Source organism: Aquarana catesbeiana, linkage group LG02 (assembly GCF_042186555.1).
Source record: "Aquarana catesbeiana isolate 2022-GZ linkage group LG02, ASM4218655v1, whole genome shotgun sequence".
In the NCBI taxonomy this organism is placed as follows: Eukaryota; Metazoa; Chordata; class Amphibia; order Anura; family Ranidae; genus Aquarana; species Aquarana catesbeiana.
Window position 1 is genome coordinate 84,238,427 of NC_133325.1, and position 18,286 is coordinate 84,256,712.

Below are 18,286 nucleotides of genomic sequence, written 5' to 3' on the forward strand. Positions count from 1 at the left end.
ACACTGTGCTGTGCGATCCGCAGCCGCCCCGGAAATATGTGAACTGGCTCCATAGAGAGCTGATCACATTCTCCTGCTATGCGAACTTGATGCGGGGAAACCCGCATCCAATTCACATAGGTGTGAACCCAGCCTCAGGCTGACATGAACGTTATCAACAGATGGGAGCTACGTATTTTTGGAGTGGCGATCCATGGAGTTATCCAGTTGCTGTCAGGGGTCAGGAGGGATTTTTTTTCCCTCATTGTAGCAAATTGGTTCATGCTTCATAAGATCCAAGTTCACACTGAGGCAGCACGACTTGCAGCGCGACTGCCTCAGGTGACCTGCACACGACAGCAGCGGCGACTTGAAAAACGACTTCTATATAGAAGTCAATGCAAGTCGCCTCAAGTCGCCCCAAAGTAGTACAGGAACCTTTTTCTAAGTTGGAGCGACTTGAGTTCCATTGTACAGAAGGGAACGCGACTTGTCAGGCGGCTAAGTCGCCTGACAAGTCGTCCCAGTGTGAACCGGCTGTAAGGGTTTTTTCACCTTCCTCTGGATGTGGCTATGTAACAGCAATCCAGCAGTTGTTGCATACTTGACCTAAATTTAAAAAAAAATCTTAATGTATTTATGAATATTGGAAACTTATTTGTAGAATACATGAATCGTCTGATTTTCTAGAATACAAAGGGAACTAAAGTAAACCCATGTGCTCATCAAGCTCTAGGTATCCAATTATGTTAAGGGGAATCTAAAACAAAAACAAATTCTTTGCATTCAGGAGAAAAGGAGTCTGCACTGGACAATAAATGTCCATCCGTGGAGGCCTGCCACGTAATTGTTTGATGGAGTTCAACCAAAGCAAAGTAAAGCTAGCCGTAGACGGATCAAAACTCTGCCAGTTCAGCAGGGATCGGCTGAATTTTGATCCATCTATGGCCGCATCCGCCACAGAGAAGTCAATCAGCTTTTCTCGAATGGAATTGTTGGAAAAGTTTCACTTGGTCAGTGCATACAGTCAGTGCATATAGCCAATGGCTGCAGAGCTGATCAGTGTATTCTGCTGTCTGAATGCAATAACACAGTGGGGAGGATTCCTTTATCCACATCGAATGTGTTGATGGAGGAATCTGTTTTTTTTTGTGATCAGCCAGCCAGTTGATAAAAAGAAAGGTCCATCTTTGGACAGCTTAATGCTACTATTGCTCCAAGATCACGGGGTGTTCTATGTTGAAAAGTTATCAGTTAAAGTTTCTTAGCATGATGGAAAGTTTGTGCCTGTATGTTGGATTCAGAGCTGTAAAACAAAGAATCTTTTCTGTAGAAAGTGGATGACAAATAGGGGATGGGAATCGGGCCAGATGCAAGGTGTTCAGCAGCCATACAGTAGTGTCCAGTCCACATTGACAGAGGGCAGTACACCTCTCCAAGTGAAAGTCACAATGGACTAGACACCTGGAGTAGGAGATATAACACCTCACAAGTAAAGAGATCAGTGTGGGAACTGTGTCTGCCGAGGACGGAGCTGAGTCTCATGCACCCTCATTGGACCATTGGACACTAGAGGATGTAGCCTGCAGGACTGGCTAATTATGCAGTCCATAGGTGCCTGCTGTGCCTCAGAAAATAACTGTGTAACTGTGCTACAATAAAAAATGTGCATTTTTGCAAATGTCTAAAAAATTTAAAACTGGTCCTGCAGTGAAAGGCTTAAGTTATATGTAAACCTTTACATACAGTGCCTTGAAAAAGTATTCCCCTTGAAATTTTCCACATATTGTCATGTTACAACGTAACGCCTAAATGTATTTTATTTGGGATTTTATGTGATAGATGAACACAAAGTGGCGCATAACTGTGAAGTGGAAGGAAAATGATAAATGGTTTTTAAAATTTTTTACAAATAAATTCCTGAAAAGTGTGGCGTGAATTTATATTCAGTCCTCTTTACCCTGATACCCCTAACTAAAGTCTAGTGGAACCAATTGCCTTCGGAAGTCACCTAATTACGGTAGTAAATAGAGTCCACCTGTGTGTAATTTAATCTCATTATAAGGATATTCTGTGAAGCCCTCAGAGGTTTGTTAGAGAACCTTAGTGAACCAACAGCATCATGAAGGAACACATGAGACAGGTCAGGGATAAAGTTGTGGAGAAGTTTAAAGCAGGGTTAGGTTATAAAAAATATCCCAAGCTTTGAACATCTCATGGAGCACTGTTCAATCCAGCATCTGAAAATTGAAAGAGTATGGCACAACTGCAAACCTACCAAGACATCACCGTCCACCTAAACTGAGAAGCAACCAAAAGGCCCATGGTAACTCTGGAGGAGCTGCAGAGAGCCACAGCTCAGGTAGGAGAATCTGTCCACAGGACAACTATTAGTCATGCACTCCACAAATCTGGCCTTTATGGAAGAGTGGCAAGAAGAAAGCCATTGTTGAAAGAAAGCCATAAGAAGTTCTGTTTGCAGTTTGTGAGAAGCCATGTGGGGGACACAGCAAACATGTGGAAGAAATTGCTCTGGTCAGATGAGACCAAAATTGACATTTTTGGCCTAAAAGCCAAATGCTACGTGTGGCGGAAAACTAACACTGCACATGACCCTGAACACACCATTCCCACCGTGAAACATGGTGGTCGCAGCATCATGTTGTAGGTTACATAGTTACATAGTAGGTTACATAGTAGGTGAGGTTGAAAAAAGACACACGTCCATCAAGTCCAACCTATGTGTGTGATTATGTGTCAGTATTACCTTACATATCCCTGTATGTTGCGGTCATTCAGGTGATTATCTAATAGTTTCTTGAAGCTATCAATGCTCCCCGCTGAGACCACCGCCTGTGGAAGGGAATTCCACATCCTTACCGCTCTTACAGTAAAGAACCCTCTACGTAGTTTAAGGTTAAACCTCTTTTCTTCTAATTGTAATGAGTGGCCCCGAGTCTTATTAAACTCTCTTCTGCGAAAAAGTTTTATCCCTATTGTGGGGTCACCAGTACAGTATTTGTAAATTGAAATCATATCCCCTCTCAAGCGTCTCTTCTCCAGAGAGAATAAGTTCAACGCTCGCAACCTTTCCTCATAACTAAGATCCTCCAGACCCTTTATTAGCTTTGTTGCCCTTCTTTGTACTCGCTCCATTTCCAGTACATCCTTCCTGAGGACTGGTGCCCAGAACTGGACAGCATACTCCAGGTGCGGCCGGACCAGAGTCTTGTAGAGCGGGAGAATTATCGTTTTATCTCTGGAGTTGATCCCCCTTTTAATACATGCCAATATTCTGTTTGCCTTATTAGCAGCAGCTTGGCATTGCATGCCATTGCTGAGCCTATCATCTACTAGGACCCCCAGGTCCTTTTCCATCCTAGATTCCCCCAGAGGTTCTCCCCCCAGTGTATAGATTGCATTCATATTTTTGCCAACCAAATGCATTATTTTACATTTTTCTACATTGAACCTCATTTGCCATGTAGTCGCCCACCCCATTAATTTGTTCAGGTCTTTTTGCAAGGTTTCCACATCCTGCGGAGAAGTTATTGCCCTGCTTAGCTTAGTATCGTCTGCAAATACAGAGATTGAACTGTTTATCCCATCCTCCAGATCGTTTATAAACAAATTAAATAGGATTGGTCCCAGCACAGAACCCTGGGGAACCCCACTACCCACCCCTGACCATTCTGAGTACTCCCTATTTATCACCACCCTCTGAACACGCCCTTGTAGCCAGTTTTCAATCCAGGTACTCACCCTATGGTCCATGCCAACGGACCCTATTTTGTACAGTAAACGTTTATGGGGAACTGTGTCAAATGCTTTTGCAAAATCCAGATACACCACATCTACGGGCCTTCCTTTATCTAGATGGCAACTCACCTCCTCATAGAAGGTTAATAGATTGGTTTGGCAAGAACGATTCTTCATGAATCCATGCTGATTACTGCTAATGACATCGTTCTTATTACTAAAATCTTGTATATAGTCCCTTATCATCCCCTCCAAGATTTTACATACTATTGATGTTAGGCTAACTGGTCTGTAATTCCCAGGGATGTATTTTGGGCCCTTTTTAAATATTGGTGCTACATTGGCTTTTCTCCAATCAGCTGGTACCATTCCAGTCAATAGACTGTCTGTAAAAATTAGGAACAACGGTCTGGCAATCACCTGACTGAGTTCCCTAAGTACCCTCGGATGCAAGCCATCTGGTCCCGGTGATTTATTAATGTTAAGTTTCTCAAGTCTAATTTTAATTCCGTCCTCCGTTAACCATGGAGGTGCTTCCTGTGTTGTGTCATGAGGATAAACACTGCAGTTTTGGTTACTGAAGCCCCCCGATTCACTCGTGAAGACTGAGGAGAAGAATAAATTCAATACCTTTGCCATCTCCCCATCCTTTGTAACCAGATGTCCTTCCTCGTTCTTTATGGGGCCAATATGGTCTGTCCTCCCTTTTTTACTGTTTACATACTTAAAGAATTTCTTGGGATTTTTTTTGCTCTCCTCCGCTATGTGTCTTTCATGTTCTATCTTAGCCGTCCTAATTGCACCCTTACATTTCTTATTGCATTCTTTATAAAGTCTGAATGCTGAGGATGATCCCTCAACCTTGTATTTTTTGAAGGCCTTCTCCTTTGCTTTTATATGCATTTTTACATTGGAGTTAAGCCATCCAGGATTTTTGTTCGCTCTTTTAAATTTATTACCCAATGGGATACATTGGCTAAACCCATCTCTCCTCCGTATTCTTTGTTCCTAATATTTTATCCCAATTTATGCCTTATAGCAAGGTTTGTAGTTTAGTGAAGTTGGCTCTTTTGAAATTCAGTGTCTTTGTATTCCCTTTATGTTTCCTATTTGTGTGATTTATACTGAAACGAATTGACCTGTGATCGCTGTTACCTAAATTGCCCCGTATTTCCACATCTGTGATCAGGTCTGTATTGTTGGTAATCAGTAGATCCAGTAATGTTTTATTTCTAGTTGGTGCGTCTACCATCTGACCCATAAAATTGTCCTGCAAGACATTAAGGAACTGGCGAGCCTTAAATGAATGCGCGGTTCCCTCCGCCCAGTCTATGTCTGGATAATTAAAATCCCCCATTATGATAACACTTCCCATCCTTGCTGCTAATCCAATTTGTGATAGGAAATCCGTCTCCACTTCCTCCCTCAGGTTAGGGGGCCTATAGCATACTCCCAGTATTATTTTCCCCTTACCTTCATCCCTTTGGAGCTCTACCCATAAGGATTCCACCTCCTCTCTAGCTCCCTCAGTGATGTCATCTCTCACATTCGCTTGTACATTATTCTTGATATATAGGCATACCCCTCCCCCTTTTTTACCCTCTCTATCCTTGCGGTATAGGGTATACCCTTGAATGTTTGCCAGCCAATCATGAGAGCTGTTGAACCAGGTCTCTGAAATTCCCACAAAATCCAAATCCTCCTTGTACAACAGTATCTCTAGTTCACCCATCTTGTCTGCCATGCTCCTGGCATTGGTGAGCATGCCACATATTTTATCCCCATATTGTGGGGATGCTTTTCTTCAGCAGGGACAGGGAAGCTGGTCAGAGTTGATAAAAAGATGGATGGAGCAAAATACAGGGCAATCTTAAAAGAAAACCTGTTAGAGTCTGCAAAAGACTTGAGACTGGGGCGGAAGTGGTTCACCTTCCAGCAGGACAACGACCCTAAACATACAGCCAGAGCTACAATGGAATGCATTAGATCAAAGCATATTCATGTCTTAAATGGCCCAGACCTAAATCCAATTGAGAATCTGTGGCAAGACTTGAAAATTGCTGTTCACATATGCTCTCCATCCAATCTGACAGAGGTTAAGCTATTTTGCAAAGAAGAATGGGCAAAAATGTAAATCTTTAGATGTGTAAAGCTGGCAGAGATATCCCCAAAAAGACTTGTATGTGTAATTGCAGTGAAAGGTGGTTCTACAAAGTATTGACTCAGGGGACTGAATACAAATGCACGCCACACTTTTCAGATATTTATTTGTAAAAAAATATTGAAAACCATTTATCGTTTTCCTTCCACTTCACAATTATGTGCCACTATGTGTTGGTTTATCACATACATTTCCAGTAAAATACATTTAGGTTTTTGGTTGTAACATGACAAAATGTGGAAAATTTCAAAGGTTGTGAATACTTTTTCAAGGCACTGTATAACTTATCTTTTTTAATTTATGTTAAACTATTAATATATAAACTGAATGTATTTTGTTATATCTAAATGGAAACAATGTCTGGATGATCCTGCCAGAAATCTAGAGCTGTACCGTGTATTTGGCAGGTATAGCAATTCTGTATAGTCACAGGACCAGGGGAAAGCTGAGGAGCAGCAAAGGGTACCAGTCTTTACCAGCTGGTCGGACATGAATGCTCATTAAAGGGTAACCAGGCTTTCCCCTTGTCCCCTTATGGTGTAAACAGACCTGTGCTGCTGATAACCCTAGACAGTGAAGTGATGATTACTTTGCTGGCAGCGGGATGTGGCACACAGGGTTAATCCAGGGAGTAGTTGGGGAAAGGCCATAGGTAAAAACCAAAGAAACAAACCAGAATGAGGTACTCGGGAGCAAGAGTGAGAGTAGTCAATGAGGCTAGCCAAGGTCTTTGGTGGGGGTAATGAGCCAAATGATAAGTCACATAGCTTGAGCAGAGAGTAGTCTTTAATTAAGCCAAGGTCAGGTCAGGAGGCATTCTAGTGGGGTCAAGTCAAGTGGGTGATCAAATCCAGGGTGACCAGCAGGTCAGGGACAACAGGCAAGGCTGATAACAGGGATTAGAATGATACAACATATCAGGAACAGAATCTAGCTTAACAGTATAACGGACAACTGTAGCATTGATAGTTGTGTCCTTTTAACTTTGTAGAGCAATCAGGAGGTGTGTTCTCAGCCCTACCCAAAGTTCATCTGAACAGATAAAGGGGCAGGAGCTCTTGTGCCAGAACACAGTGAGAAGATAAAAGAGCAACTCCATCACGACATGTCATTGGGACACTGATCACTCATCACTGACGAGAATACTGAGTAATGCAGAGTAGTGCACTCCTGTCCCTTCACTGTATACCTCCGGTCCTCTTCTCCAATATACAGACATCCCAGGCTGCTACTGTTGCAGTGGATACAAGCTCACCTCTCTTAAACCCCATCAATATTAATAACTATAAATATAATAAATATTTGTTGGTAATAACTTCACTCTAACAACTATCCACCGTTCCTTGTTCACTTGCTGCTGTGTCACTTTCCACTTTGTTTACATCTCCCCCATGGTGAAAAGCTGGCTTTGCCAAGAACGATCCAGTAAGTTCCCAGGTATGTGTATTTAAATATATCTTTATTTACAGTCGTGTCACAAAGTAAACACATTTAACTTGTTCCCTTTTTACAGTCACATGGAAAAGTAAGTAAATGGAAATTGTTGACTGGTTCAATATATTTGACAGGCCTACAGATAAATGTGATATACCTAAACAAAAATATATGAAATTAGCATTGTGTATTCATTTTCATAATATAAATGAACAAAATACAGGCATGTCATATTGAAAAATAATTGGAGTTTTGGCTTACATGTAAATTCCTTCTATTGGAGTACAGTACAGGACACAGGACTTGTATTCATAGAATATGTATATGCAGTTTTTTTTTCAAGTGAATGGACACTAGCAAATAATTTGCTAGGGTCACCCCTAGAATGTATTCATATAACCAGGCCACACCATGAGACTCCAGTTTTTTAGCAAGCACAAATAAATTATCAAAACACAGAGGGGAAAGGCCTGTGTTTTGTACTGTACTCCAGGATAAGGGATTTACTGGCAAGTCAAAATTCCTATTATCTTAATCGTACAGACCATGGGACATACCCAAGCAATAAACTGTGGGGTGGGCAACAACATAACAAATAGAGATGCCAACAGGCCTACAAAGAGGCCAAAACAAAACACTAAGATAACAACTGGAAGCACCTGTGGCTGAAGTTCGCATCAGCTTAGGCCTGAACATCCATCTAGTAGAACTTGGAGAATGTGTGATCAGAGGACCTGGTGGTGGGCTTGCAAATTTGGAAAGCAGAAGCTTGATGCTGAAAGGCCCTAGAGACACCAACAGCCCTGGTAAAATAGGCTCCGAAAAAGGAGGAACTCTGTCTCTAATGGTACAAATCCTGGAGATAAGTTGCCTGATCCACCTGGCAATGGGGGAGCAGAAAGCAGAATGCCCTCTACGAGCGCCCACTGGCAAAACAAAGGGCAATTACCCTGTCATGTTTTAAAGCAGGGCAAAGGGAAGGAAGAACAATGTCCTTATTGAGTTGGAAAGAAGAGACCACTTTAGGTAGCAAAATATCAGTCTCAACCACCTTGTCCTTGTGTAAAACAAGAAAAGACTCTTTAAAATAAAGACCTGCCAACTTCAAAACATGCCCAATGTAACGTAATGCCCACCAGGAAGGCAACCTTACAAGTGAGGTCTTCCAATGAAATGTCTCAAAAAAATCTGGATTAGCAATTGAGGTTTCTGTAATAAAATGAATAAGACATAAACCTGTCCCTTAAGGGTACTCAGGGCCAGACGCTGTTCAAGACCAGACTGAAGAAATGCCAAAATATGAATGATAGAGTATTCCCTGGGACTCAGCTTTCTGTCCTTGCACCAGACAAAGTAAGCCTTTCGTGTATAATGGTAAGTCTTGCAGGAGTAAGGTGGGAATAACAGTCAGAAATACCCATATCCTTCAGGGCTTGGATTCCAACAGCCACGCCAAAATGCCAAAGCCAGTGACTAGGAAGCAGGATGGAATGAGGGGGCCCTGGGTCAGTATGTCTTGTCTGTTTGGAAGAGACCAAAGCCTGTGCACCAGAAGTCTGTGTATGTATAAGATTTGTTTCTCTTAGGACAGTTTAGCTTCCGATGCCCCCCCCCCAGGTAGGCCACTGCAGTGACATCATCCAACGGTACTGGGTGACCCTAATGTTGAAGAATTATTTGATGGCTCTCAGTTCCAGAATGTTGATTGGGATTTTCGACTCCTCTAAGGATCATGTCCCCTGGACAGTTAGGAAATTGTATACTCTGCCCCAACCTGTAAGGTTGGCATCCATCGTCATCACCTTACAGGCTATGTGAAGGAATGACTTTTACAATTCCAGGGCAGAAATGGAGATCCACTAGACATGTGAAATTTGTTTTGGTCCGAATCTACAATCTGACAAATTTTCGGTTATTCGTAGATTTGGATGTATCCAAATCTCCGAATGACAATAGTAATGAATTTCATTGAAATTCATTTAGTTTAGTTTCATTTATTTATTTTCCAACCAATTCCAAACTTTTAGAACGATTCAAATTCAGAACGGTCGAAAAATCATCTACTGACCTGAATTCTGTGTGAATAACTGGTTGTTCAGGAGCGTGCATGGAAGCTGGCTGCCATGTCCTTAACCGATGACTCATCAGATTTTAAGAGGAACCCCACGCCAAAATGAAAAAAAATTGTGTGGGGACCCCACCAAAATCCATACCAGACCCTTATCCGAACATGCAACCTGGCATACCAGGCCGCATACACTGAACATGGAGGGGTGCTTTGGAGCAGGGGGCCCCCCAAAGCACATTGTCCCCATACTGATGGGGAAAAGGACCCCTTTCCCACAACCCTGGCCGGTGGTTGTGGGGGTGCGGGTGGTGACTTATCGAAATCTGGAGGCCCCTATTAACAAGGGGGTCCCCAGATCCTGGCCCCCCATGTGAATTTATAAAAAGATTTATAAAGTCCCATTAGGTGATGAAACAAAGTGCTCGTGCTTAAATTGACATAACCTGTGCAATGGTGGTCAGACTGGGTGCCCCACATAGATGTACACTCACCCTGGATGTTGACCAACTATCGCTAGTATGGTCGCTTAGGCATGTGGAGATATCCTAGGGAGCCTGTTGAAATGATGTCTCATGCATGAATGCACCTCATAAGTATGGATGGAAATGACAAAGGAGAACCTTCATTGCGCAATGCCGTAAAATTGGGTTTATTAAATACAAAAATTAAAATAATTCACTCACATTTAAAAGTGCCTTATAGTCCTGGCACTCGGTGTGTGTAGCAGGTGATTATTAAGGGTAATCAAGGTAATAAGGGTATCAGAATCTGATAGGAAAAGTTGCTGTTTGCGGCGTTCAGCTCAACTTCCTGATGATGGCTTTGTGATAGGCCGAAACGTCGAAGGTTACAACACGTCATTGCGTTACTTCCGCCCATATGTAACTACCCGGGAATTAAGCTGAATGCCGCAAATGGTGGCTTTTCCTATCAGGGCCGATTACCCTTAATGATCACAAGCTACACACGCCGAGTGCCAGGACTATAAGGCACTTTTCAATGTGAGTGAATTATTTTAATTTGTGTATTGCGCAATGAAGGTTCTCCTTTGTCATTTCCATCCATATTTATGAGGTGCATTCATGCATGAGACGTCATTTCAACAGGCTCCCTAGGGGTATCCCCACATTGCCTAAGTGACCATACTAGCGATAGTTGGTCAACATCCAGGGTAAGTGTACATCTATGTGGGGTACCCAGTCTGAACACCATTGCACAGGAGATGTCAATTTAAGCACGAGCACTTTGTTTCATCACCTAATGGGACTTTATAAATTTTTGTGTGTTCTGCATGTTTACATGAATGTGATCAACCCTAAGCACAGCAAAGTTTTTATAGTCGTGTTTGGCTGGCTTTTTTTTTTTTTTTTAAGCTCGGATCAAGGTTTTAATGTTTCTTTTTTTATAAAGGACTTGTCAAAAACTGAAGTTGTGTTTTTATTAACTCTCCCAGCATTTTTTTGCGAATGAGTAGGGGTATTATGTACCTCATAATAATTCACATAGGGGGGGCTGTGATATGAGGGGCCCCTTGTTAAAGGGGGCTTCCAGATTCTGATAACTGGGCCAGGGTTGTGGGAAAGAAGCTCCTTAACAACCAGCTTTTCATCACACAGAATTCGGATCAATCAATCATTTTTGGAAATTCATTAGAAAATTAATAAACGAATTACGAAACAAAATTAGTAACATAACAAATCTATCTCAAACTAAACTAAACAAAATTTTTGGTTCTGCATATGTCTAAGGTCCACTATGCCAGTGAAAACTTTGTCTGGCTGGATGGCAGCAATGGACAATCCAGGGATTGGATTTGCTTGATTCATTTTGTGAACATGTTGGATTAAGAAGTCTGGAGTGAAATTGGGCAAATGAACTGCTACCATTAAGCCCAGAACCCTTATGTAAAAGTAAATTTGGAGCGGCAGTTTTGACCTGAGGGACCTTGGGAAAACAACTTTCTCCTGAAGAGGAAGATTCTGGCTTAGGCAGTGTACAAGATGAGATCCTGGTACCCCATATGGAGCTTTCAGAGCAGACTTTGGAAAATTCATTATCTAGCCAAAGGTATAAAGGAACTGAATCGTCCTTGGGATGTTATTAGCCAAGGTGAGGAGTCTTTCAGTAGGGGGTCATCCAGGTAATCTGGACATATCAGAAGTTAAGGCCTTGTCTGTTATGGTGGGTATATTCCCAAAGATATCTTCAGAGTCTGGGAACCATAGAAATGGACCACTGTCTTGGACATACAGTGGGGCAAAAAAGTATTTAGTCAGTCACCAATTGTGCAAATTCTCCCACTTAAAAAGATGAGAGAGGCCTGTAATTGTCATCATAGGTATACCTCAACTATGAGAGATAAAATGTGGAAACAAATCCAGATAATCACATTGTCTGATTTTTTAAAGAATTTATTTGCAAATTATGGTGGAAAATAAGTATTTGGTCAATATCAAAAGTTCATCTCAATACTTTGTTATATATCCTTTGTTGGCAATGACAGAGGTCAAACGTTTTCTGTAAGTCTTCACAAGGTTGTCACACACTGTTGCTGGTATGTTGGCCCATTCCTCCATGCAGATCTCCTCTAGAACAGTGATGTTTTGGGGCTGTCGCAGGGCAACACGGACTTTCAACTCCCTCCAAAGGTTTTCTATGAGGTTGAGATCTGGAGACTGGCTAGGCCACTCCAGGACCTTGAAATGCTTCTTACAAAGCCACTTCTTCGTTGCCCGGGCAGTGTGTTTGGGATCATTGTCATGCTGAAAGACCTAGCCACGTTTCATCCTCAATGCCCTTGCTGATGGGAGAAGGTTTGCAGTCAAAATCTCACGATACATGGCCCCATTCATTCTTTCATGTACACAGATCAGTCATCCTGTTCCCTTTGCAGAGAAACAGCCCCAAAGCATGATGTTGCCACCCCCAGGCTTCACAGTAGGTATGGTGTTCTTTGGTTGCAACTCAGCAACCAAAGCGTTCTACTTTGGTTTCATCTGACCATATGACATTCTCCCAATCCTCTTCTGGATCATCCAAATGCTCTCTAGCAAACCTCAGACGGACCCGGACATGTAATGGCTTAAGCAGGGGGACACGTCTGGCACTGCAGGATCTGAGTCCCTGGCGGCGTAGTGTGTTACTGATGGTAGCCTTTGTTACGTTGGTCCCACCTCTCTGCAGGTCATTCAATAGGTCCCCCCGTGTGGTTCTGGGATTTTTGCTCATCGTTCTTGTGATCATTTTGACCCCACGGGGTGAGATCTTGCGTGGAGCCCCAGATGGAGGGATATTATCAGTGGTCTTGTATGTCTTCCATTTTCTAATTATTGCTCCCACTGTTGATTTCTTCACACCAAGCTGCTTGCCTATTGCAGATTCAGTCTTCCCAGCCTGGTGCAGGTCTACAATCTTGTTTCTGGTGTCCTTTGATAGCTCTTTGGTCTTCACCATAGTGGAGTTTGGAGTGTGACTGTTTGAGGTTGTGGACAGGTGTCTTTTATACTGATAACAAGTTCAAACAGGTGCCATTAATACAGGTAATGAGTGGAGGACAGAGGAGCCTCTTAAAGAAAAAGATACAGGTCTGTGAGAGCCAGAAATCTTGCTTGTTTGTAGGTGACCAAATACTTATTTTCCACCATAATATTGCAAATAAATTCTTTCAAAAATCAGACAATGTGATTATCTGGATTTGATTCCACATTTTGTCTCTCATAGTTGAGGTATACCTATGATAACAATTACAGGCCTCTCTCATCTTTTTAAGTGGGAGAATTTGCACAATTGGTGACTGACTAAATACTTTTTTGCCCCACTGTATATAGCACCCTGCAGCTAACTACACATGCTGCACTACGTACCAAGATAAATACTTAACACCAGATCTAGTGCCTGAAGCAAGCATTACAAGCCAGCCACACACAGTGGGGTCCAGGTACAGCAAGGTCCCAAGGGTACACACTGAGGATAACCGATCTGGAAACTGCCAGATATAGTCCAGGGCAATAAGCAGTGAGATCTTAGATTGTAAGCTCCTTGAGGGTAGGGATTGATGTGAATGTATAATATATATGTAAAGCGCTGCGTAAATTGACTGCGCTATATAAGTACCTGAAATAAATAAAATAAATAAATAAGATCTTGATAGGATTCAGGAATAAAATTGAATTGTTAGAAAAAAAACAGACCAATTACCTAAAGAAACTAGGAAAAAATTGGAGCCTCGCTGAGTTGGCAGGGTTATTTATTGTGCTCTGAGGGTGGCCCTAGAAAATTTTCTGCCAGTGTCCAATCCCTGAAGGTAGCTATATATATAACCCATGGTCTACTATTAGGATTAAGATTTAAAAGCTTGTTTTAATGTGTTTCATGATTGTATATGTGTTTGATCTCTCTCTTTGGGGACAGGATCTTTTTTTATTCTCTAAGTGAGCGAAATACATTAGATATTTTTTTTTTTAAACATTAAACTCTTCTCCAAATTTCTCTGGTTTTAGCCTCTATATGACATATTAGTTTGCGAAATATAGAGTGTTGATTCCTCGTGTATGCTTACCTTTGTGTAGATCTGTGACTTTACAGAGTTTTCCATGTACATTCTGAATTTAAGAATTGAATTCAAGAATAAATAAAAAAAAAAAGCACTAGAATAGAAAATAATGGATATAAATCTTTCAATTTTATCTACTTTTAATACTCCAGGATTTTGGATGGCTAGTTGTAAAAAGCTGGATATTACACACTAACCCAGCAGAATACAGTGCTTTGTAAAAGTATTCACCCCCTTGGCATTTTTCGTGTTTTGTTGCCTCATAACCTGGAATTAACATGGATTGTTTGAGGATTTGCATCATTTAATTTACAGAACATGCCCACAACTTTGAAGATTTTTTTTTTTTATTGTGAAGCAAACAACAAATAGGACAAAATAACAGAAAAAAGTCAATATGCATAACTATTCACCCTCCTAAAGTCAATACTTTGTAGAGCCACCTTTTGCGGCTATCACAGCTCCAAGTCGCTTTGGATAAGTCTCTATGAGCTTGCCACATCTTACCACTGGGATTTTTGCCCATTCCTCCTTGCAAAATTGCTCCAGCTCCTTCAAGTTGGATGGTTTGTGCTTGTGAACAGCAATCTTTAAGTCTGACCACAGATTTTCTATTGGATTGAGGTCTGGGCTTTGACTAGGCCATTCCAACACATTTACATGTTTCCCCTTAAACCACTCAAGTGTTGCTTTAGCAGTGTGTTGGGGTCATTGTCCTGCTGGAAGGTGAACCTCCGTCCTAGCCTCAAATCATACACAGAGTGGTACAGGTTTTGCTAAAGAATATCCCTGTATTTAGCACCATCCATCTTTCCCTCAACTCTGACCAGTTTGCCAGTCCCGACTGCTGAAAAACATCCCCACAGCATGATTCTGCCACCACCATGTTTCACTGTGAGGATGGTGTTCTTTGGATGATGTGTTGGGTTTGCGCCAGACATAGCGTTTTCTTTGATGGCCAAAAAGTAAAATTTTAGTCTCATCAGACCAGAGCACCTTCCTCCAAACATTTTGGGAGCCTCCCACATGCCTTTTTGCAAACTCAAAACGTGCCATTTTGTTTTTTGCTGAAAGTAATGGCTTTCTTCTGGCCACTCTGCCATAAAGCCCAACTCTGTGGAGCGTACGGCTTATTGTCGTCCTATGTACAGATACTCCATTCTCTGCTTTGGAACTCTGCAGCTCCCCCAGGGTTACCTTAGGTCTCTGTGCTGCCTCTCTGATTAATGCCCTCCTTGCCCGGTCCGTGAGTTTTGGTGTGCGGCCATCTCTTGGCAGGTTTGCTGTTGTGCCATGTTCTTTCCATTTGGTTTTGATAGATTTGATGGTGCTCCTAGGGATCATCAAAGATTTGGATATTTTTTTATAACCTAACTCTGACTTGTACTTCTCAACAACATTGTCCCTTACTTGTTTGGAGAGTTCCTTGGTCTTCATGGCAGTGTTTGGTTAGTGGTGCCTCTTGCTTAGATGTTGCAGCCTCTGGGGCCTTTCAAAAAGGTGCGTATATGTGATAACAGATCATGTGACACTTAGATTGCACACAGGTGGACATCATTTCACGAATTATGTGACTTCTGAAGGTAATTGGTTGCACCAGAGCTTTTTTTGGGCTTCATAACAAAGGGGGTGAATACATAAGCACATGCCAATTATCAGTTTTTTATTCCTGAAAAATAGTTTTATGTATATATTTTTCTAATTTTACTTCACCAACTTAGACTATTGTGTTCTGATCCATCACATATAATTAAGATTAAAAAAACACCGAACTAAAGGCTGTAATGTAACAAAATAGGTAAAAAGCCAAGGGGGGGTGAATACTTTTGCAAGGCACTGTAACTCATAAGAGAGACACCCAATTTACCCCTTTCACCAAGCAAAGATAAGAAAAGAGCTAGCTTTGGAAGTTTTCAAATGAATGAAAGCACATTTGACCAAAATGCACACTGTTTTCACTTTGAAAATACACTCTACCCAAATTTCTTAATTAAAGTCATTAAATCAAAATGTTTTTTTACCTTAATGCATGCTCTACATTAAGGTAAAAAATGCACCACTGCCTGTCCTACTACCTCCATCCCTAAACATTTTTTTTTTTTTGCCACTTCAGCGAATTCACTTGAGGGGTTTAATTCACCATTATAGTTCATTTTTATCCCATCTCATCATCACATCATAGTAGCTTGGCCTTTTCTTTCCTTATTTATTTACTTGTTTTTTCTTATTTTTTATTTATTCAATTATTATTTCCCTTCCCCTTTTCTTTCTCCAAGAGTTGATAAGTCAATTAAAAAGCAAGTACACAAACATTCTCTTTCACAGTAAGGCTAATAAATAATCAAAAAGCGAGGGCATATTGTACTAAAAGACAGCAAGACGAGTGACAAAAACCAAAGGGATCAAAGAGCTCCTCCATCCCACTCTCCCCACCTGTTAGCGCAACAAACCCCGCACCACCCCTTAATCCCTCCCCTCTCTCCCACCCCTCGCATTACCACTCCAATTATCTCAAAGTAGGTTCATAAATCGAGTCTCATCATTTCCATAATTCCACGTATTTTACAAAAAAATGCTTAAATGAAGTGTGATATCTAATAAATAATTTTCCTGTCAATAAGTCTGTTTTTTTGTTATTCTCTGAGGTTATTGTTCATTTTTCACTCTATAGGGGGGAACCCATTTTTCCCAACCAACGACTCCACATCGCGTAGAATTCCTTGAGATTACCTCTCTTTGTATATACCGCCCTTTCTTTACATATAGTCTCATTTATTTCCCTAATCCAATCTCTCACAGTAGGGGCTATTCTAGACTGCCATCTAGTTGCAATGATTTTTCTGGCATGAAACAAGCGCCTTAATATTGCAATTGTGGTACTCTTCCTCTCTCCCCGTTCCTTCCTGTACCCCAGAATGCATCCATCTTCAGTGTTATTTCAAATGTATTGCTTATGGTTTTAAGCACTTCCTCCCAGTAACGATACAGTTTGGGGCATCTCCACACCATGAGTATAAGATCGTTGGTTCCCTGACATCTAGGGCATTTGTCATCTGATCTCCTGACAAACTTAAACAACCTCTTAGGGGTGTAATAAGCTCTATTTATCAACATCAGGTGGGATATCCTCTGCGGGGGTGAGACCGATACCATCGGGCCCGTTTCTAGAATTCTTCTCCACTGTTTCTGTGTTATTACCCCTATATCCTCTTCCCATCTTTTTTTCTCTTTACGGAGTATCACCTCCCCATTGGCTTCTTTGCTTATCTGTCCATATAATTCAGATATAAGTCCCTTAGTGGAACCTACCTGCAGTATACTATGAAAAAGGGGCATTTTATTCCATACTAGGGGCTGCTCCCTAAATTTAGCTTCAAGAGCGTGCCTCAGCTGCAAGTAGGTATAAAATGAACGCTGCGATATATTGAACTCTCGTCTCAAATCTAAGAATTTTTTAAAGATATTACCCACATACAGTTGACTCAACCTTCTGATGCCACATATTTCCCATTCCCTTGCTTTTCCTATCAGAAGGGTTTCCCGCAACTTATAGTTATTCCAAAGGGGAGTGTATTCATTTAACCCCTTATATCCCATCTGCTTTTTAACAGTTTTCCATATTTTAATTATCATTACAGGACTGAAGGAAATCCAACACTTTTAGACAACCAATTGTATGACTCTTTCAGATCAGTGACTCAAAAGCATTGATGCCAGACACAGCTAGGCAAGCAGCATTTTGGGAGGTGGTCAGTAACCACATTTCTCATGACAAATTGGCAGTGTTAGCTTCTGCATTAGCAACTACCTGTGCAGAAAGTACATCAATACAGGAAAAATGCATACAGAAACCATTAGGATTATTCATTTATTGTACATCTTTCTCAAAAATCACAAACAACATTGTCCAGGCATGTTGTATATATTTTTTAAATATATATGTATTTTTTTTATATCTAAACAGAAAGGTGCACATTTTTACTGAACATTCCATGTTAGTAAGCTTGTATCTATCTTTCTGCATGGTAATCTACAGATGAGGATAAATTCACAGCTTGAAAAGGTGTAGTAACTACAAAACCACAAAGGTTTAGTGCTCTAGATAACAAATATAAATATCTTATTACTTACTACATGGAATACTGCACCCATAACAGCTTATTATTACTGAATGCAAAACACCTATCATGGTGGCATGTTTTGGCGAAAATATGTATCCATTTAGCAACAAATGACACACAGATTTCATGGTTTAGACAGTTAAGCTATTGACTGTTGCAAAAGCTTATCTACCCAGATGTCCAAAAAGTCTGGCATTAATAATAAAATACGT